The sequence below is a fragment of the Quercus suber genome, unplaced genomic scaffold (genome assembly GCF_002906115.3).
Source record: "Quercus suber isolate HL8 unplaced genomic scaffold, Cork oak 2.0 scaffold_346, whole genome shotgun sequence".
Lineage (NCBI taxonomy): Eukaryota > Viridiplantae > Streptophyta > Magnoliopsida > Fagales > Fagaceae > Quercus > Quercus suber.
Genome location: NW_027069798.1, coordinates 11211 through 34903, shown reverse-complemented (window position 1 = coordinate 34903; position 23693 = coordinate 11211). Strand labels below are relative to the sequence as shown.

General features: G+C 33.2%; 1 long non-coding RNA gene across 2 annotated transcripts; it reads right to left on the bottom strand.

The window, feature by feature from the left end:
* Positions 1-12122: 12122 nt before the first annotated feature.
* On the bottom strand, positions 12123-21747 carry LOC136061738 (uncharacterized). 2 transcript variants are annotated; one of them, XR_010623586.1, is made up of 10 exons: positions 21411-21747; positions 21082-21313; positions 20520-20784; positions 19743-19910; positions 18738-18838; positions 14616-14679; positions 13634-13967; positions 13444-13521; positions 12623-12937; positions 12123-12517 (listed from the first exon to the last, which is right to left on the bottom strand). It is a non-coding gene; the product is annotated as an uncharacterized LOC136061738 (long non-coding RNA). The 2 variants fall into 2 exon arrangements; XR_010623587.1 differs by having other exon boundaries at positions 21417-21747.
* Positions 21748-23693: the final 1946 nt, after the last annotated feature.

Genomic DNA, 23693 nt, shown 5'->3' with positions numbered 1-23693 from the left:
ACATTTCAACGTATTAGAATATGGTTAAATAATTAAATTCTACATTTCCTAATGGTATAAATGTTTGGGATAATCGGCTTATGTGCTCTGGATTGTTCTTATTCTGGGCCTTGTACTGTTGAGAGTTCTTCAAATACTTGGGATGGCTACTGTGATTGAAACTCTACTCTTCTCTTTTCTCTATCTTTCTCTTCTCAAATAGGTCCAGTTAGGCAAGGAAGGTTTTGAAAATTGGGCCTTTTTTTTCTATTTCTTTTTTTTTTTTCTTTTTTTTCTTTTTCAAACATGGATCAGGCTAGATGAAACCGTGAAAGTTTGTTTTCCAACCTCCCTGTGAGTTGCAACAGAAACCTTCGGCCTTTCTAAAGAGACCGGGCCCATACTAGAAAAGGGCCTCTTACCTAACCCGGCCCAGATAAAATTTTTATTTAAAAAAATAAACGAATGTCTGAGAAAAACTTTGAAAACCCAAAATTCACTAATAAAGGCCCGACCCACAACATTAACACAGTGGGCTATAAAACCCACATGTTTTTCCCAGATCAATACAAAAATCTCCTCTATCCTGAGAAATAATTATTTACATCGAGAGGACTGCTGATGTGGTCCTCCCTGACCAATGAGATAATATCATCTATACAAATATATGTGTGAGCTTCTTAATCAGTACAAGGAATAAAAAATAAAAATTACTAGATGATGTCACATTTGCATAAATAACAACATTTTATTAGTTGGGATGTTATACATGATATGACTGGGACCAAATGTCAAGGATTTAATTATCTTATTATATATTTGGATATAATACACATTCATTTGATTTATTTTAGAATAAGAAGGGTCTAGATAGTGTAGAAGTCTGAAAGCTCCAATTGAACCTTTACAATTCTATTATATAGCACTCAAAAAAACATCTTGTGTCAGTACAAATTCACGTCCAAATTTGTTTGGTACAATGAATGCTTAGCATTAGCTTCGTAAAAGTTCTCAAAACTCTTCAAGGTTTCATATTGTTATCTTAAATAAGTAAAATGACAAGTTTTATTTATAGTTTTGTTTGTGTTGTCCTCCTCCAACCTAAAACAAAAACTTACAAATGCAATTTGTTGCAATTGAAAGAGGCTAGTATCTTCAGATAAATTCCAAACTTTGGGAAAAATCTTTCAAATACTTACTATTTAACAAATCATTAAATAGTACTAAATAAGGTAGCTGAAGCTGCTTGAAGATGTATTAAATTTGACCTATCAAGGATTGCAAGTTAGTAAGCAATTGGGCTAGTATCTTCAGATAAATCCCACTACTAAAACATACTATGGTTTCAAATTATTATTGTGGGATAATGATGATTAATATTGCTTGGTTGGACTTGGTGTTACTCAACCAGTGTTTCCTTGGGTTAGCATTGGGAAGTAAATTCAATCTAGATTAAGTTTTTGTAGAAACATTGCTTGCATACCTCATACTTGAGCTTCAGGTTCACTTAGATCCCTTTTTAGAACGAACTTCTCTTCCATTTTTTTTTTTCTTATTGGGTCATGACTATGAGTCCATTTGTATTATTTTTTGGAATTGTTAAAGATCTTTATATTTTAGCCCCAAGGAATTGTTATATGATATACTATTAGATAGTGGTATGCTCAACTGTTTAAGAACATGGGACGAATGTCAGAATGAGTAATAATATACAAATAGTTTTTAGTTGGATCAGTGGAACTGCATGGTCCATTAAGGAAATTGCTTGAAGGCCCATTAAAATAATGTGAAATACACAACCACCCAAAAAAAGGAAGAAATAGAGACGTGATTGATATCTTTGTAGAGTGGTATTTATTACATGCTCTTTTACACAACCATACGCATTAAATTTGCATTGAAATTGTGACTTGAAGTCATGATTTTAGTGCAAAATTTGGTTGTGTACAATTGTGTGCAAGAGTTTGTGTGTAACAACAATTAGTCAATTACCCATCTTGGTAAGAATAATGCTAAACAATAGAGGGGTCATGCAGATCCAGCAGCCAAAAAGTGATGGCAAAATTTTCCAAATATAAATTTAACTTCTTTTTTTTATTTTTTATTTTTATTTTCTAGTTGGGGACAAGTATAGTGTAATGAAAGATATGGTGATGCATTGCAAAACAAAATTGTTTAAAATAAAAAAGATTAGTAGCTTTGACTAAATCCAAAGATGGGGGAAAATAGTTTAAAATTATTACAGCAAGAAATTTGAAGTTCCTTCAAAAATACTACTTATATTTGAGAAGAAAAACCCAAATATCTCACTTGCAACATGAATTGGATAATTCATACTCCATTGTCGTATCTATAAAAAATTAACTGATGTAAGATGAACACAATCTTTTTAAAATTTTCATGTTAAAGGGAATAGAGAGTTTCTTTCTCAATATATTGGATGGTTATGGGTCATTGGTCCCTATAAAAAAGCTCCAGTGGAAATTGCTTTGTTAAAGCTGTTTATGAAAAGACAAAGATTTTACCTTAGTCCAGGTGTAAAAGCATTTCCCCCCTTTGATTATTAGTTATTTTGTTTACATTTGATGATGTGAATTTGATTATGATTCAACTTTTGATAAAGCAATTTGGCCTCGAAATACAGGTGGTATTGGATTTTAGGCCTAGAGAAGCAAGGCTTATGGACTCCGACATTATGGAGTAACAAATACCAAAAATAGCACCTATAAGAACATTGCATAAACTTGTGTAAAAATTTCTTTTTATTTTAATTTAAAAACATACTTTTTTTTTTTCTAATTTACTTACCCATTTTTCAAAATGCCCCAATAGGTTATTTATTTTACACTACATTTTATTCAAATATTAATTTTTCATTTTTTTCTTGATTTTTTAAAAATTGTTTTTATTTCTTTATCCATAACAACCATCATCCATTCTCTTCCTTCAATATCAAGATACGTAAAAAAGAGAGTAAAAAATTAAATACAAAATGAATAGTACCTATGTAAATTTACACATAACAACCATGTACTTTTTTACATAATTTTGTATAGCTTGATGTTGGTGAATTTTAAGTTTTATTAGTTAAAATATGATACTTTTTTTATAATACGAGTCCTGATTCCACTACAAATTCCAAAATGTAACAAAAATTTTTTGCAAGCCCATCGTAGTGACTGGCTTATGTGATCTAGACTATTCATATATACTATGGGCTAGAAACTTCTAAAAGTTTATAAATACTTGGGATTGCTTATGGGCTTTGAAAATTGAAAAGATTCTCATCACTTCTCTTTCGTTTCCTCAAATGGGTCGAATCGGGTCGGGAAAGAAAGGTTCTAGATTGAGTTTTGTGTTTCCAATATGGATCAGGCTGTGTGATTGTTGGTTTTTCAATGGGCTGGATTGGGTCAAGGCTGTGGATCCAACCCTTGTGTCTAATTCTAACTTGTCCTCTCTCTCGACCATAAGGCAAAAGCCTGCGGTCTAGCTTCTGGCTATCAAGGTGTGTAGCCAATCACTACCATCATTCACTCTTTTGGATCGAGGTTCCTTTGGGCTGCACTAAAACCCATTAGCCTTTCTAAAGAGACCAGACCTATACTAAAGAAAATTCTAAGAAAAACTTTGAAGACCTTGCTTTTACTAATAAAGGCCTGATCAACAACATTAACACAGTAAGCTATATCTTTTAGTGTTTACGTAGTATAAAGCTCACATGTTTTGCCCAAATGAGTACAACATTTTCTTTCTACAAATCCCAAATCTATGATTATATATGATTGGGAATTAATCTCAATGTGTTAGGTTCTAAAGACTTAGGATTTGATGTATTTAGAACTCTAATGTATAATGTTGGCAAACCATGATCAAAACAATATGTTTAGTCTTGTTTAGGCTTGCTCAAAGTTGTGTAATTCATGTAAAGTTGGAATCGAGAGGCTGCAAATGTATTAGTGCATTTCGGCCTGGCTCGATCGATCGAAGGTTAGACTTGATCGATCGAAAGTCAGCCAGAATGTTTTTCTGCAGAATTTCCAACTCAACCCTATCTCATTAAACGTTTAGGGTTTTATGTTTTTGCCCTAGGTATATAAGGCAAAACTCTAGCCACGTTTTGAGAGTTGCTCTGGTTGTATTGTTGCTCTGGTTGTATTGTTGCTTATATTTTGCGGTTTGTGTGAATCTCTTGTGAGATCCTTGAGGATAGTTAGGTTAAATCCTCCCCAGGTTTTTTACCGATTTGGTTTTCCTAGGTGACCATATCTTTGTGTTTTTTATATTTTCCCTGCTTTATATCTTGATATGATTATTTGATTGTGTTAACCGAGATTTGCATAATTTGACTAAGTTAATCACTTGGCTAATAAACTAGGTTAATCCAATTGTTGTGTTTTAAGGGGTCTAAAAACCTAACAAGTGGTATCAGAGTAGGTGGCTGTCTTGTTGTAGATCTTTTGATCTCTGAGCTGATCCTTGACCCATGTTGTCATGGAACATGGACACTTTCTTGTTGTTCCTCCTCACTTTAATGGGAATAACTACACTTATTGGAAAGTAAGGATGAAAACATTCCTGAAATCTATTGATGAGAGGGTTTGGAATTCCGTTGAGTGAGTACGGATGGGAGAAACCCACTACTCCTGTGAGTGAGTGGCAAATTTCTCAAAAAGAAGCAGCTGGGTTCAATAGCAAAGCTATGAATGCCATCTTTAATGCTGTTTTTATGAAAGAATTTAAGAGAATCTCTAATGTTGAGGTTGCTTATACTGCTTGGAAAATCCTCCAGACTGTGCATGAAGGCACAAAGGCAGTTAAGATTAATAAATTGCAGCAATTAACTTCTAGATTTGAAAGCATTAGGATGTCTGAAACTTTTGATGAATTCTATGCTAAGCTGAATGATATTGTTAATTCTGCATATAATTTGGGTGAAATCTATGATCAACCTAAAATTGTTAGGAAGATTCTTAGATCTTTAACTGAAGACTTTAGACCTAAAGTGATTGCCATTACTGAGAGCAAGGATGTGGACTCCATCCCTGTTGATGAGCTTGTAGGATCTCTTCAGTCCTATGAGCTAGACCTACCCAAAGCTAGCAAATCCAAGTCAATGGCTCTTAAGTCAGTTGATGATGTTGAGGTTGATGGATTTGATGATGAGCTTTTTGCTACAGAGATTGCTTACCTTGCCAAGAACTTTAGAAACTTTCTTAGGAACAGTAACAGAAAGGCAAGAAATACAAACACTGCTAAACTTAGAAATTTTAGGAAGAATGATCCTTTTAAGGTTAGCAACACTGGAAAACCTAGAGAAAAAGTAGGTCAATCTTTCAATAATTCTTTGGGTTCTCAATGTTTTGGATGTCAAGGGTATGGTCATGTTAAATCTGAATGTCCTACATTCTTGAGATCTAAGGGTAAAGTTATGGTTGTAACCCTTAGTGATAATGAGGTTTCTGATGATGAGTCTAGGTGTGACGAGGATAGAAACTTCATTACTTTCGCTACTACTGCTGTAGTTAATGAAAGCGTGTCTGTTGAAGAGAACCCTTCTGATGGGGAACTCTTTGAGGATGCAGATCTTCAAGAGGCCTATAATAAACTTTGCAAAGTTGCTGCAAAGGATGCTATGAATGTTGAACTTGGCCTAAAGAAAATTGAATCTCTTGAGCTTGATAAGAAGAATTTGCTTGTTAAACTAGTTGATGCTAATGAACTTTTGAACAATGTGAAAACTGAGAATATGTTGTTGATTGATAAGGTTAAGAAATTAGAACTTGATTTATTTGTTGCTAAATCTGCTAGTTCTAAACTTGATCAAATGCTGAGTGTTCAAAAGTATCCTTCTGACAAATCTGGTTTAGGTTTTGTTGATAGCATCTTTGTATCTACACCACATTTCACGAACTTTATTCCTTCATCTTCTTCTGAACCTTCCGTGAGTGAGGTTGTGAGTGAAACTATCAAACCCCCTGTGAGTAAGGTTGTCAAACCTATAGAAGTTTCACCATCTAGGAAGATTAAGGTTGATCTAAAATAGTCTAAACCAAAGGAGTCTACCCTTTCTAAGGACAAGATGCATGGTAAACCTGCTTGGGTTTGTCATTTTTATGGAAAGTTTGGACACATTCGTCCTAACTGTTATAAGTTTCAAGCTGCTAAGAGAGCAAATAAACCAAAAGTGTCTGTGCCTCAAGCACAAGATCCTATAGTACTCATTGGTGAATTGGTAAAGGCTTTAAACCTTTATTCCAATCCTGGAGTTGGAAATCACTCGAACGTGAATAGGAACTCCAATGCTCGTGGTGCATCTAAAAGGTTTTGGATGCAAAAAACTCGATCTAATTGAGTCTTTCTGACATGGTCCTTGTGCTTCATTACTCTACTCTTTTGTGACCATTGTCCTTTGGTTTTTGTGTTGTTTTGTTTCTAGATTTGCATTGCATAACATTCATGCATTTCATTCTAGGATTTATTTTTGTTTTCTCTTTTAAATAATAATAAAAAAAAAAAAAACCAATTTTTGTTTGGAATTATTTTTCATGGTTTTTGAAAATAAGGTTAGTCAATTTATTTACACATAACATGTCTTGTGTACCTTGTTTAGCTTTAATGAGCTTATTTATTGCATTTTACTAGTTTGAGCTGTGTAGTGCATGTTGTGTGGGAAAAATGTTTATGGTGTTTATCACTTTGTCTTAATCTTGAAGTCACATGTTATTTGACTATCGGACTTGATCCTTTTGAGAAAGGCATAAATAACCATCTCACCACTGTTTACTAGCCAATCATAAACACCTTAGTGCATATCTTAAGATTCTGTGATCGAGAAAGTGTAACACATGCACAAAAAGAACATAAGGTGAAGCCTCGGTTTAATTGCTTAATGCTTAAAATTGGGTGTACTATTAGGCTTGATGCCAAATCACATAATTAAAATTGGTGTGTACAATATGAGGCAAAAATTCAAGAAATTTACATGATTGCAAGCTTATGTTCTAGGAGATGTGGGAGTTATATGATGTAACTCTTTAGGTGATAGTCTCTTTTGATTTCTATGTGATGGATTTTGTAGACTTTTTGATTGATTGCTATTCACATATCACCTCACATGTATCTCAACCTTTTGCTAGTTGCACAAACTACACAAATTACTTTTTGCTAAACACTGTACATGTTATTGTGTGTGTTTTTGGTCTGACCAACCAAGTTTGAAAATACCTTGAGTATTATGCAAAATATTTTTTGTTGCTTGAGAATTTAAGGGGAGAATTGTTGAATTTTTTTTTGATAAACTGGGATTAAAACTTGGGTTTTTGAAAAAGCATTTCATCTCATACTCATGCATTTTGTTCATCAATTTTAATGCTTTGAGGAGTTTATGGCCAAAATATTTTTAAAAAAAACTGTGTTTTTTTTTTTTTCTCAAAAATTTGTGAGCCTCTGCCTATTTCGATCGATCCATTCTGTATTTCGATTGATCGAAAATGTGCTTAAAAATCCTTTAAGAGTCTCAGGTTGATTTGATCGATTGAATGTAATTTTCGATCAATCGAATATCGCGAATCAGGTTTTTAAAATATCAGACTTTGACTTGTTCAAATCACTTTTCAAAAGTCTCAAACCTTTTTTTTTCTCTCTCTCTCTGACTCGGCAAGTCTAAATCATCAATTTTTTGTTGTTTTCCTCCGAATCTTTTGCAAGGTTTTTGTCCTCTAAGGCCGGTAAGTCCATTATACCCCTCCTTTTTCTTTTATTTTCATGTTTCATGCATTATTCATTGAAATTTTTGGACCTATTTCTTTTTGGGTTTTTTGTTGATTAAAGCCTTTTCAAGTGAAATTGATCATTGGGTTTTTGTTGGGACATGATATAAACATGATTCTGATGGTTTAATTTGATCAATTTGTGATTTGTGAAAAATTGAAAATTCTAGGGCTTGTAATTGATCCGAATTGGGGATTTGTTCAAATTGGGTTCAATTGATGCAATTGGCTTGTTGAATTGATGTAATTAATCATTATATTATGTATTCTAGTTTGTGTGATGATCAATTAGTCAAATTTTTCCAAAATCTTAGCAAGTGGTTTTCAATTTTGGGTTTTTTATTAGAAACTCTGTGCTCAAGCCAATTTTGTGAAATTGAACTTAGTTTTACTGCATTAGAACATGCATTATGACATTGTAATTGTTCATGCATCATATAGATTTTTGTTCTATATTTTTTTTGTGCTAACTTGCAGTCTGCCCTTAGTTTGTGCTTTGTTTTGTTCTTTTGGTTCTATCTTTGTGTCTTTGTCCTTTCCTTAGCATCATGCCTAGGAAGACTAGAGCTCATAGGTCTGTTCCCCTACCTTCTCCTCCCCCATCTTCTTTTGACCATGAGAAGTTTCCTAGTGAGAAAAACCAAGAGATTTTTGAGACACTGAACCTTAGGAGAAAGATTTGGGCTGAGCGTTCTATTGTGTTAGATGAGCTTGATCCTGCCATTAGGGAAAATTTTGAGCGCCGGGGCTGGTTAGCTCTGTTGGATATTTCTGATCCTCCTCCTCTAGCTACCCTGATTAGAGAGTTCTTTTCGAACATCTCTATCCGCATCTATGATTCCAACACTTTGGTAAAGAGTTTGATACGAGGTGTAGAGTACACCATTACTCCTACAGTAGTGGCTGATGCTCTAGGGGTACTTTTGGTCCAGCACCCTGTCTACCCATATGATGAGTCTCCACTCTTGAATGATATCATGTCATACATCACTGGGTCTTCTATCTAGTGGGGTTCTGATCCTCGAATCATGTCTTCTGAGCTTCTTGAGACTATCTATCTGTTTTTTTGGATAGCCTGTCATTCTATATGGCCCATTTCTCATCTTCACACCATTCCTCTCGAGCGGTGTGTCTTTTTGTACGCTCTTGTTACTGATGCTCCTATTAGTTTTCCTCACTTGTTTCTTCGTTCTTTGAACGAAGTTTATAGGAGTTCATCTTCCGCTCATGCTCTTGTCCATCCTATTTTTATTCATAGGATTTTGTTATATCTTGGTCTAGATGATTTCCCTTCTTCTGAGCCCGTACATGTTATTGCTCCCATTGGTGCATCTTTTCTTAGACAGAGGGCTGCTCATCTTCGAGTTGGCTCTAAACACCCTAGGTCTGAGCCTTCTGGTACCGCACCTCCTCCTTCTTCTTCTACAAGTCCTGCTGGTGAGGATGTTGCTAATCCTGTTGGTGATGCTGCTGCTGCTGATGTTCCTCCACCTCCTTCAGATGACTTTGATATACGTCATACCTTGGAGACTGTCATGACCGTTTAGGCGGCTCATGGTCAGATTTTAGTGGACTTGCTTGATGAGATACATGCTTTGCGAGCCGACTTAGCGCATCTTCGTTCACCCTCACCACCTCCTTTTGATGATAGCATGTGATTGTCCTTTGGCATTCCGTCACAAAAAGGGGGAGTAGAGTTTTGACTCTTGTAGAGGAGTTTTTGTAGTTAAGGGGAGTATTTCTTTTGTTTTGAGCTAGTGGAGATGTTAGATTGTATCTAGGTGCTTCACTTTGTATATCATTTTTTTGGGGCTATTCATGTTAGGAGGAGATACATTTATTTTGATATATATGATTCTTGTTTCTTGTGTTCACTGCTTATTGATTTATATTTATGAGTTATTCATTGATATATGTCTTTATTTTGTGTTGTGTGAAACATACAAGAATGTTTTATTTTTGTTGTATCTAACTTAAGGGGAGAGTTAGTTTACATATCTGTTGATTTACTGTTTTTCTGTTACACATGCGTTTATGCGTTTGTTGAGTGTTTCAGGAATATACAGGTTGATTCAATTGAGCTGCTGTCTACACTTGCAACTGATGGATAGTAGTTAGGATTGAATTTGTGTTATGAGCATTATTTTTGTAAAGGGCTTTTATTTGTAAACTTTGAGCTTTTAATTTGTGTTTTGTCACGGATTGCCAAAGGGGGAGTTTGTTAGGTTCTAAAGACTTAGGATTTGATGTATTTAGAACTCTAATATGTAATGTTGGCAAACCATTATCAAAACAATATGTTTAGTCTTGTTTAGACTTGCTCAAAGTTGTGTAATTTATGTAAAGTTGGAATCGAGAGGCTGCAGATGTATTAGTGCATTTTGGCCTGGCTCGATCAATCGAAGGTTAGACTCGATCGATCGAAAGTCGGCCAGAATATTTTTTTGCAGAATTTCCAACTCAGCCCTATCTCATTAAACGTTTAGGGTTTTATGTTTTTCCCCTAGGTATATAAGGCAAAACCCTAGCCACGTTTTGAGAGTTGCTCTGGTTGTATTGTTGCTCATATTTTACGGTTTGTGTGAATCTCTTATGAGATCCTTGAGGAGCTTTCCTTCACATAAATTTAGGGTTTTTAAGGTAGAGATATTATCAACACCTTGATGATCAATTCAGTTGCTGCCATTGGAGCTTAAAGAAACACAAGCAGGAGTGCTTGTACTTGATTGGAGAATCCAAGAAAGAAGGAGTTCGTGGATTTGGAGCTTGCACGTGGTCGTGTCAATAAGTTCTTCTGGTGGGTAGTATTAGGAAGTCGAGCGTGGGTGCTTGTAAGTCCTTTTGTATGAACTTCGATTCTTTCATATAGTGGATTCAAGTTTACCTTGAGGATAGTTAGGTTAAATCCTCCCCAGGTTTTTTACCAGTTTGGTTTTCCTAGGTGATCATATCTTTGTGTTCTTTATATTTCCGCTGCTTTATATCTTGATATGATTATTTGATTGTGTTAACCTAGATTTGCATAATTTGACTAAGTTAATCACTTGGCTAATAAACTAGGTTAATCCAATTATTGTGTTTTAAGGGGTCTAAAAACCTAACACAATGATTTAAGTATCTTTTATTTGTATATTACATATTCATTTGATTTAAATAGTGTAAACCTTTAGAATAAGATAGGTGTAAGATAGTGTAGAAGTTAGAAATCTCCAATTGAACCTGACAATTCTATTAGAAGTTAGAAATCTCCAATTGAACCTGACAATTCTATTAGATAACATACAATAACATCTCAATGTCGGTAATAAATCATGTGGTACCCTCTTTGTTTAGTACAACTCTTCTGTTTGGTGCAATGAATGCTTAGCTTTGCAAAAATCCTCAAAATTCTTCAAGTTAAGCATTACAAATGCAATTTATTGCAATTGAAGCTAAAGTTATTGTATTAATTTTTTTAGAATAGAACGAACTTGTTTTCCATTTTTGTTTTTCTTTATTGGGTCGTGACTATGAGCCCATTTGTATATTAATTTTTTGAATTGTTATATCTTTTTATATTTTAGCCTTTAAGGAATTAATACCTTGTCACAGTCACACCCGAACAAATCAATATATCATCATTAAATAGTGATAGGTTAAACTGTTCCAAAACTTGGCTGAGTGTAAGAATGGGTGATACAATATGGGCTTTTGGGCGACTTCTAGTTAAATCAGTGGGGCCCCATAGTCATTAAAGAAACTGCTTGAAGACCCGTTAAAAGGTTAACCTTTTCTCTTTTCCAATTGGGACAAGTATTAGTAGCTTTGGCTAAATCAAAAGATGGGGAAAAAATAGTTTGGAATTCTTACAACAAAAGAATTGAAGTTCTTCAAAAAGTCTACTTAATGTTCTTATATTTGAGAATAAAGACCCAAATATCTCTCACTTGCAGCATAAATTGAATAACTCAAACAACATTGTCGTATCTATTTGTGTAAAATAAAGTACTTTGATCTCATGGTGAAAATTGGTCTTTGCCCCTTTCGCGCAAACTTTTCATCAAAATGTCCCTGTTCTAAAACTATTTAGGGAAATGCCCCTGTTTTGAAAATTGAGTTCCTAAAACTCGAGTGCCAATGAAAAACTCGATTTGCCCAAAATCGAGTTACTTGAAAAAATTTACATGGAACACATGTTCCATGTAAATTTTTTCAAGTAACTCGATTTTGGGCGAATCGAGTTTTTCATTGGAACTCGATTTTCAAACAATGGCATTTCCCTAAATAGTTTCAGAATAGGGGCATTTCCCTGAATAGTTTTAGAATAGAGGCATTTTGCAGAAAAGTTTGCACGAAAGGGGTATTTTGCCATTTTCACCTTGATCTCATTATGAGCTCTAAAACACGTAGTATTGAAATTCAATTCACTAAGCAAATTGGCACTTCTCTATAGCTATGCCTTCAAATCGCTTAGTATTTTTAAATCTTGAACTGGAATTAATTTCAAAGGAAACATTAGGCATTCCTATGCTTTATTAAAAACTAAAGGAAGCCTTCGAAGCTAACTGACAAGACAACTGCCAATCATCATAGATGAGCTCAATATAGATACCATAACATATGGAACTTAATTAGCACTAGAAATAAGTTGAATGCATGATAGCATCAAGGGATATTTTTGGAAGAAGCCATATCAAACCAGGCGAGTAAATTGGATCATATGGAGTAATTGCCTGGTATACTGTTGTTAGAAGCCACAAATACGTTCCACATTTTGTGTCTAAAACCTGTGAAAGAGTTTGCAAATATTTTAAAAATAATCATTGATTGGAAGTCAAAATCTTATACCAAGAAACATAATTAATTGAACAAAGCTGACAACTACAAAGCACCTTCTTGTTGGGGGAAAACCTATTAGTCTGGTACTGATATGGGAGAGCCTTAGCATTGACTTTGATCCTTCAAGGAACAAGACTTAAGCATTTTTGTGCTAGTAGCCAAATTTTCCATCTTTCTCTATTTCAGGCACCATGGCATCGGCATTGGACAATACAAAGTTCTTGATGTACAAAACGGAATTGGGAAGCTTCTGCTAGTGAGGACAGCAAGGACATTAAGAGTGCTATGTCTTTTGAGCCATCTGGAGTGGAAGTGGAAAACCAAAAAAAAGCACTCAGTCCTCAGGAGATGACTTCTCATCTTCACATCTGCCACCAATTTCAAAATGTCAAATAAAGTCTTTGCAAGCCCATCACAGTGAGATTGTTGCATCTGGTGATGAAAACTAGATTTAAAACTAGGCATATGAAATATACAATTTTCGTTCCCTATATTGCAAAATGGAATGCATCAGTTTTTGCTTGTTATAAATACACCCTGGATGATGGATTTTTAAATAAAAACATTATTTTAATCAACAAGAGAGGATTAGATCCAATGAAGCATAATATTCCAAAAATGGCTAGTAAATTTTTCTAGGAACAAAGGACGTACAATTCTTCTCTAGTTCTATTATAATGACAATCAGCTCAATGGTTTAAAGTATATGAGCTAATGCCATTTAATTCCAAAATCCATTCAGAATGGATTGTGATCTTGGCCTTGACAATGTGTTGTACAGAGAATTAAAAGGATAGGTGATGGTCAGGAATATGTTTAACGAGTACCAACAAAAAAGAGAACTAATGCTGATCCATGTCTTTTTGGCATGTACCTGGCTGTAAAATGAAATTTTGTATTTGATAAACAACTTGGTTGTGTAACAGCGACATACTCCTTGCATGTAGTGGGTCTGCAAAACCAGTCGAAGCATCCACAAATAATAAGAAGAATCCAAGAATTAAAGAAATGTGAAGCAATTGTTAAATCAAAGCATACTCTATTGGATTGTGTAGAATATATACCTGACTATAACATTCATTTGATGTAGCAAGCCTACAGTTTTGTGAATGGTAAAAGGTAATGGAGATAGGGCTAGCTAGCCATAGCTCTCAACATCAACCATGTCATTGTCTCTGGTACTGTGTAAGTGGTCTTGCAGCAACTTTATGCATCCCCTCTTTCTAGACGACTGATAAGACTAGCATACGGACTCCAGAGGTCCTGGTCAATGAGGTCCTAAATCTTATGTTTAAGGTAATAGCAATCATAAGTCCAATGTCCCTTTCCTTGCATATGGTATTCACATTGAGCATTCGGATCAAACCATGTCAATAATGAGTCTTGCTGAGATCAAATCTGGATGTTTTAAGATACTAAGAGGCTGACATTAGTAACTTAGCTAGCAAATCCAATTTCTTCCATAGAAGTTTCTATTAATGTTTCGTATGCTATGAGTAAATAAAAAATATATTTGTTTTTCAATATAGAGGCTAAGATTTTAGAGTCCAAATCTTCTATCCCACTCTTCCTACTCCACTATATACTCCACAAATAAAACATGTCATATGTCCATCTATTTTATTTAATGCTAAATTTATGCATTTTATTATTTCAATTTTCTAAAATAAATAAATAAATAACCCATCATATTTAGGAAATCTCTTCCTGCTCCACTATATACTCCACAAATAAAAACATGCCACATGTCCATCTATTTTATTTAATGCTAAATTTATGCCTTCTATTATTTCAATTCCTAAAATAAATAAATAAATAACCCATCATATTTAGGAAATTGAAATAATATAAGGCATAAATTTAGCATTAAATAAAATAGATAGACATGTGGCATATTCTTATTTGTAGAGTATATAGTGGAGCAGAAAGAATGGGACAAAGATTTGTACTCAAGATTTTAAGCTATTTTAGCTAAAGTTCCCTTAAGTTATAGATATGGGTTCATGATTCTCATTGTTGAAAAAAAAAATAGTTGGAGTAACTAACAATAAGATCATTGTCCAAAGCCCCAATTTGTTGAGGAAACTTGCATCAGAATCTAGCCAGAGTTCTGCAACATAACAACAATAAACATTGACGTCAGTGGCTATAGGTGAAAATAATGAGAATACAATGGAGTAGATCTATGAAATATTCAATTCAAAATGACAAAATATGTATGTTTTGGTCATGTAGCTCCAAGTTAGATTTATCTCTATTAGAGTATCAGCTAATTTATTCTCCGACTACTCCCTTTGAATCACCATGTCAGTGGCAAAACTTAAACTATATTAAATAGATCATGGCGACAAAGCCCTACATAAGCAACATTCTAAGAAGATTCTCAATTTTCACATTATTGTGATAAATGATAATTAGCAATAAATTATGGTAATTATGAAGATCATAGTCAAAAGCCCCAAATTTGTTGAGAGAACTTTTATCAGTATCTACCAAAGATATTATAAATGCACAACCCCTTTGGTTCATAACAACTCCCACCCCTTCCATCATAACACCCCCCCACCCCTCAAAAAAACAATAATAATAATAGTTCAAGATCTGGATCGGAGCAATCCTGCTCTAAAGTTTCAACATGTAGTCGAGAGTTTGTGAAACTCCTACCTAGCCTTAACTATTTAATTAAACTAGTCGCATATCCGCATGTTGTGCGTGATAATTTTTTTAGGATGATCTCATTAAATATTATTAATTCTATAATTTTAGTTATTAACCATTGGTTTTTCATTAGTTTTTAAGTTATAAACCTTAAATATTCTTTTTTTTTTTCCCCTTTAACACACACACACACACACACACACACACACACACATATATATATATATATGTGTGTGTGGGGGTGGGGGGGGGGAGGGGGGAAGCCCAACCTTACGTAGTGGGCCTAGGGTTCTATTTGAAGATTACTGTGTGTCCGAAGAAAAGGAACCGGTTGAGATGGAGTCCATCTAGAAGAAAGATACCTGGAAACGAAGGAGGAGTACAATCCAAAGAGGTCACCATTGGTCCGAAGAGGTCTTACTCCTCAGATACGAATAGTCTTGATCAATCAAATGTGTGAAAGGTCCGAATGATCTTCCTAACAGCCCCAATGATAAAGATAAGTTCTGGGTATGTTTGGAGACGATAAGAACGAAGAAATATCTAAAGGAAAAGCTGCTACCACCGTATTAAATACACTGCAGCAACTTTTCTGGCCGCATTTATGTAGAGAAGACTCCTGAACAGTGTAACTTTAGCTACCGCCACTCATAAAGAGCTAAAGAAGATACATGATGTGACATATACTCAAGTAGGTACACAGATGAAGAACAAGTGGACGATGGGGAAGGATGCTATATAAAGAAGAAGGACTCCTGATAAAAGAAAAAAGAAAAGAGGGAGAAAAGACGATAGAGGAAAAAGAAAGGCTTTACTGTAGCTCTAAAAACTATAATCACTATTCAATTTATCATATACCTCTTCAGACTTCAATTTATTTCGTCTTTATGTATATATTTATGCTGGTTTATACTTGGAGGTTGTAATCAACTATTGTTAATTCCATAATCAACCTAGCTCTATCATCCACGCTCTACAAATTTATTGTTTTGGGCTTGGGTCACAATCCTAACCCCACAATATATAATGTGAATCTTTACACACACCTTTAAGAAAACTCTATATATTCCATTTCTTTGGATGCGTAAAATTATAGACCACTACTCCATAATTATAGTGACTAATTAATTTTATATTTTTGTAGTGGTCTCATTTTCAATGCTTCTTACCATTATCATATATTTACTAATTGATGATTTGCATAACAAAGACATTAAATGAGAGGTAGCATTGTTCATTAGATTTTCAAAAGTAATAGTGTATGAAAATTATATATATATATATATATATATATATATATAATAAATAAAGTTAAATGAAAGGTCAAAAAAGAAATTTTAAAATTTTCTAACTTTATTTCTTATGTAATTTCTACTACTACCAGAGAACATTTTTTTTTTTTTTGGTTATGATTAATATGGTTTCCATAGTTAGAGTTTGATTAATTTTAAATTTAAATTTAGTGCTATAATTTTATTTAATTATTGATTTAATTTTTTAAGTAAATTTAATGGTTTATTTTACTACACTGTAAAATTTTTAATGTTCTCCACACGATAATCTCTATTTTTATTTTTACTTATCCTTACAACCACTTTGTTTTCCAATCAACGCTTACTAATTGACACTTGATTTTTTTTTCTTTATCTACTCTTTATCACTTTGTATTTTTTTCCTTTACCATCTCTCTCTCTCTCTCTCTCTCTCTCTCTCTCTCTCCACTGGCAACCTATCGTTATCCAAAATTTGATGATGATTCTATGACATTAAATATGCATTATTAGTTTTTTTATTTTTTTAAATTTAGCGTTTCTAACTTGATTTGTTTTGTATTTCATTTTTCCTTTGATGCATTGGGTGTGAGAATGAGTGTTTCCTAGTATTACTTCGCTTAATAAGGACAATTTTATTTATTTAATTTAGGAAAAATATTATATTTTAATTTTTTAAAATTAAAAAGGAGAGAAAATATAAATAATTTAATGATATATATGGGGGATGTGGCTGAATTTAAATGTTGAATAAAACTATGTGAGAAAAAAAAGTAAAAATAAAATATATAACAGTAAACACTAACTTATCCAAATCATTTTATGTAATATAATAATAGTATATTCTTATATACTATCTTTATTCTTTATAATGCAATATGATAACATTTAACAATCAAAGTGATAAAAAAAAAATTAAAAATTAAAACACAAAACTAAATTTCATCAACCAAAATAGAATTCTAGAAATACAACACTTTTCAAGCTAAAATAGAGATGAAGAAAAATAAAAATAAAATCCACAAAAAATTGAGGGAGAAAGAGTGGGAAATAACCCATTTTTTGTGAGAGAAAATTATGTAAAGAATAGAAAAATGAATGACAAATTTATACAAGAGAATGATAATAAAAAGAAACAAAATAAAGAAAGATAAAAGGAAAGAGGAAGATGATATCAAGGTAGAATGTTTAGGGAGATGAAAAGGTAAAGGGAATGAGAAAGTTGGAGAAAGTGTAATGTTAAAAAAAAAAAATGATGAGACAATTTTCTTTTATTTGAATTTAAGTAAAATATTACATTTTTTTTTTTAAAACAAAGAGAGAGAGAGAGAGAGAGAGAGAGAGAGAGAGAGTATCAATAATTTAATGATAAGGAGGATGTGGTGAATTTGATTATTGAATAAAATAAAATGAGAAGAAAAAAAAAAAAATTAAAAGATATAACAATAAACACTAAATTATCAAATTATGCTATGTAATGGAATACTTTATATTTTTATCTACTATCTTTAATTTTTTATAACTAATTGGATAAAATTTACGATCAAAGAGAAAAAATAATAATAATAACTTAAAACACAAAACTAAATCTATCAACCTAAATTAAAGTTCTAAAAAACACAAAAATTTATCAACCTAAAGCAAGATGCAATAAAAATAAAAATCCACCAAAACATTAAGAGAGAGAGAGAGAGAGAAAGAGAGATAACTTTTTTGTGAGAGATAACTTGAAAGATGGAAGAGAGAATACAAATTTATAGTAAGAGAGAGTAAATAAGAAAGACAAATAAAGGAAGATGAAGGGAAAAATGAATAGTGATATTAAAGTAGAGGGTAGTGGAAATGAAAAGATAAGAGAAAAAGAAAGATTGAAGAAAGTGTAAATAATTTATAATTGAAAAAAAAAGGTGAATGTCAAAAAAAAAATTATAGGAAAATTGGAAATTAAAGGATATATATATACATACACACACACACACACACACATATATATATATATAGATGTTAAAACCAACAAAGATGAATATGTAAAGTTAATAATTTATTTATATTATTTTTTGTAAAAAAAAGAATAAAAATTATGTAGCAAATGATGTGGCAATGAGGTGGCACAACAGGAGTTCAACATTAATAAATACTATGCTTTAACTTTTAGTAATATATAGATATAGATATAGTTCTGGAAAAAATAAAATGTATGAAACTTGGAAGTGCAGTGATGTAGGGATAGATGGAGTACCTGGTAAGCTTTGGAGTGTTGCCACTGTTAATACTCCTTTAACAATACTTTTTCTCATGTATTTCCTAACCTCACTTCTCTCACCAAGCAAAAAAGAAGTCCTACAAAATATAAATGGAAATGAACACTATGTGCAAAAGGAACAACAGTAAATTGCAGAAAAGTCACTTGATATTTCACACAGAAAATAATCAAGTTGTAGACATTTCAAGATCATGATTCATACTTGATTGGCTTGAAGGACATGTTCTTTTAATCAAATTTCAGTGCTAAAAATGAGGACCACCTGTGGTCATTCTTGCCAATGCTATTAGGAGTCTTATCTGGAAAAAAGGTAAACACAAGCCCTTAGGGCCAACCTACAACTTTAGCAAATACAAACGCTTAGGAAACTTCTGTGTAGAAATATTGAAAGAAGAATGAGGCGGTGCAGCTACTTGCAAAAATATTGATGGGAAGATGAGGTTAAAATACTTATAGGAAGTATTGGGTGTGGTCTGTGTGGAGGGAGGTTGGATACATAGGTTGGCTGCAATTCCCCTGGAATTTAAAAGCAAGGTAATAATTTTCAAAATCACAAACTAAAATTTCATATGGCTATTTACAGCATATTGTTGTTTGAAAAACATGTAGAATAGTGTAGTACCCCTTGAAAATAAATTAAGAAAGAAAAGTAAAGAAAATAATAACAATCAAAGCAGATTCAAAACTGTCTTTCATTACAAGGCATAACTTGTATCCATTTCGCTCCCAGAAATATAGCCATCCCTATGTCCTTATGCCAATCCCATGGACATGTTAAAAGTTGAACAGAAATTGCTAGTAGTGAGTTGATAAATCCATAACATTCACACACACACATAAAAATAAAATAAAATAAAATAAAAAAAACCAAGGATTATCGATAGCCAGGCAAATGCTTAATTCAATAGTAGCGAAAAATTAAAGTTAGAACATACTATTAATCATTTGAAATTCCCAGGGTGCCAAGTTAAAAAGTTTCACCTAAACTATATTTTGTGAAGGCTGTCAATCTGTATGGGTGCCATGTTAAATACTTGTCTATACTTTGTCTGCAACAATCATTGTTTCATCCCTAAATAATGAAGAAGCTTATTCTGCAATGGACCACATTAATGCCTCTTCCTGGATCTGATCAATAAAATGTTATTTCTGCAAAAGAAAAAGAGAATAAATAACAATCATGGTTTTATCGTCCACTAAAAAATTATATCAAATAAATAATAAAGCAATAGATGCATTAAATCATTTAATCAGTATCTAGCTGTCCCATGTTACGTCATTCCATAGCTTTTCCAGTGAATAGGGAAGATGAAAGCTGAACTAATTATTTTTTGGGTTATATTGTGATACTTGAATTTTTGATTGATTAGTTGACTTGAATACTAAGAACAAAAGAAAATAATTCAACGCCAGGGAACATTCTAGTGAATCTAAAAGAAATGGAGGGCAAGAAATGAGTTAAGAAAAAATATTGGCCTGACTAAAAATGAAAGGGATAAATGAATAATTAAATAATTAAAACCAGGGAAATATAATTTTTTTTTTTTTTTTGTAATGCACAATAATCTTCTTGTTATTTCATAAATGAATAGATTATTGTGAGAGAGAAATTCTCTCTCAAAAGACATTTTTTACTGCTTCTTGAAGCACTTTTGAGTTGTGGTACCAAATCAATATGACAATTTACTGGTTTATGTACAACAAGAAGTATGTACCAAGCTATCTTCTCAAAAAAATAAAAAAATAAGAAGTATGTACCAAACTATAATATTATGTTGCTGCAAGTGATGAGGACTTGGTCTACACTTTCGGTTTTATATGATCATCATCGATTAATATGATGGGGAAGTGAGCAATCTTTCTCCATTCTTTTCCCCTCTTCTCATCGCGGTACTGTTCCTTCAACAATGGACACTACTCATCAATCCTCAGTGAAGAAACAGAGGTAGGCAGCCCATCTCATTGGATAACATGTACATGAGCTCAAGGCAGAAAGTCATTGTGGCACCATTCATCGCCAATCCTTTATTAAGTGAAAAATATTTTCAGATATATTTATCAAAAAATAAACGTACAAATAAATATAAATGTAATCGAACTAATGACATATTATCTGACTATAAAATAGGGGCATGGGTCACATTGTGATTTTAGCTCATGTAATAACTTCATCATCCATATGTATGCAAGCATGTGAGCAACCTTTGCACCAATAATTTTACTTTTTTAGTTGGCATCATTTCATCTATGAAGGTTGAAGGACATACAAGTGAAAAGACAACAAATTAATTCAATAAATATATAGTTGGACAATTCCTACCGTGACTGAAAGCAACCTTGGCAAGAGGAGTGACTTGCTGAGCCTGTGAGCTGATTGTAGTTAGGAAGAGGAAAAACAAAAGTAGCAACATGTCCTCTGGCAAGGACTTCAAATCTTCACGTCCACCACCATTTCCAAAATCTTGAAGAGTCTAATGAGCCCATATCCATCCGCAAGCAGTGTGTTTGATTCTTAGAAGCCCTCATCCACCCGCAGGCAATGTTTGCTGCATCTGATTATGTTAATTGAATTTAAACTAAGCATATGAAATGTAAAATTATTCATTCCTAAGTTGAAAATAAGAAATCATACAATATATCACCCCCTACCCTCACTTTAGTAAAATAAGAAAAATCACAGGGCATCTCTGGACTCGATCTGTCATGGAACAAGAATCTCAGCAATATTTGGGCCAGATTCCCCCCTTGCCTCTGGCACCATTGTCACACAATAGGGCATTTAAAATTCTTGGTAGTAATGGTAGCCCCAACAGGTGAGGACAGCAAGAGCAGTCATATTCTGGCTGAACCTTTTGAGCTCTTTCAAGTTAGGAAGAAAAAAAGAAACAAATGCAGCAACCTATCCTTCGGAGGGGATGTCACATCTTTCCATCTACCACCAATTCCAAAGAGCAAGCCTATGTAAGTCCCTCTCCACACTTGATTAGTGTGATTTAGCGGCTGTTAGAAGGTAAAGAAGCAACACTAAGATTTAAAGTATTGATATAAGTTATTTTGATAGGGATTATCATGCTTAATGAATAGAGGAATTAATCTCCAGAAGAAATTTCAAATGACCATTAAAAAAACGTTTCTTTGAAAAGAAATTTTTGGTAATCACGCACAAAACTTTTCAGTGTAGCTTGATGGGAATTAACGAAAATGAGAATTAGTACTTGGGCAGAAGCGTTCTTCAACTCATAGCTCAATCAACGTATGGATATTCTGGGGATGTGGGCAATCTTGAATCAATATCTAGCTCACAAAGAGAGGTAGGCAGAACGTCTTCTAGTAAGCAGTCAAGATTATTGCAGCCAAAAATATGCAAGTTTTTAAGAGAGGTAAGGGGTTGAAACCCCTTAATCCTCCTTCCTGCCACATTTGAAAAAGTTACTGATGAGTGATGTATAATCGACAGCATTTGGAATCTGATTAGAATTTCCAGGATATTTGCTAATGAAGAATATCTCATCCAATTGTCTGAATTTCATTGGTTCATCTCCCTTTGCATTGATTTCAAAGGAATATTGCTGCCAGTAAGGTCTAAAGAAAAACAAACTAATTAAAACAAAAAATGTTGGCATTTGATAGCAAAACCTAAAAGATAATACACAGTGACAAATCACAACTAGGAAAAGATAAACACATATAGACCTCATAGCTAGGAACAAATCTAAGGACAAAATCTTTCACTAGGAAACAGGGAGTATTAATAGTTAAAGCAGTGAGGTAACAAAAACTAAACTCTTACTCCAGTTTTCAGAAAGGGATTTTATTTCTGTTCTAAACCACCATTAATTTTAATTGTACCTTCATTCTAGCTTCCTAAAAAATGGGCAGAAAAATAAAATCAGGATCAACTGGAGTTGCAGCATATTGGCGACCATCTGTATGGGCCAAAAAAAAAAGGTTTTTTATAGTTTGAATTACTGGAAAGACAAACAAAAAGAATCCAAATCAATTACAGTCATTAGAAGTTTCAAGGTGATTAGAAACTAGAAACCAAAAAAAAAAAAAAAAACAAAACCCATAATGCATATCAACAATAGCTAATACAAAAAGGGACTAGAATATGCTAAAAATTAGTTAACTAAAAAAACTGATAATAAGAGCAGGGAAAGAGAGAAGATTTAATGAATCTTGTTGCACATTCCTGATTTTGGATTAGGAAGTGATAGCATTTGTTCAATACCATTTCCTGTTTCCCCTGGAACTCAAATTTTACAGCCAAAAACAGCTTAAAAAATAATATGACCAAAAAAAAAAAAAAAGGTTTTTAGCAATATAACGACATCATTACAAATGCTCTCAGAACAGTCAGTTAATAAAGAGGGCAATTAGGAAAGATAAAAGGGACTAAAGAAACGTTAAATTTCTTATTTCTTTCACTTAAGATCTTAAACAAAATACATATCAGTTGCATAGAGAATCTTTCACCTTGATGGAATTAAAAATTGAAAAGATGCAACCAGTCAAAATCAAAAGCAAAGCTCCATTGACCGGGCCGTGCTCCTATTTGGGTGAGAATCAGAGTTTTGTTTTGGCTCTGGTTTTGGTTTTGGTTTTTGTTTTAAAGAATAAAAACACACACAACTTTGCTAAACTTGTTCTACACTTCCCAAGAAAGCTTACATCAAAACATTCCTAAGCATGTACAATAACTACCCAGCTAAGGGGAAAAAAGAGAAGGAAGATTAACTCAAGTAATTAAAAACTGACTTCCACAGTAAACAAGCAATTGCAGATAAAGCATTACTTGCCACTGCGTTTAACAAGCAGTTGCAGATAAAGCATAATAAGATCAATGGCAAACAAATGCCACAAGTTGCACGCCTCTCTCTCTCCAATTGAAAGGTCAGTGTCATTTGGGTGTGACACAAACAACACAAATAG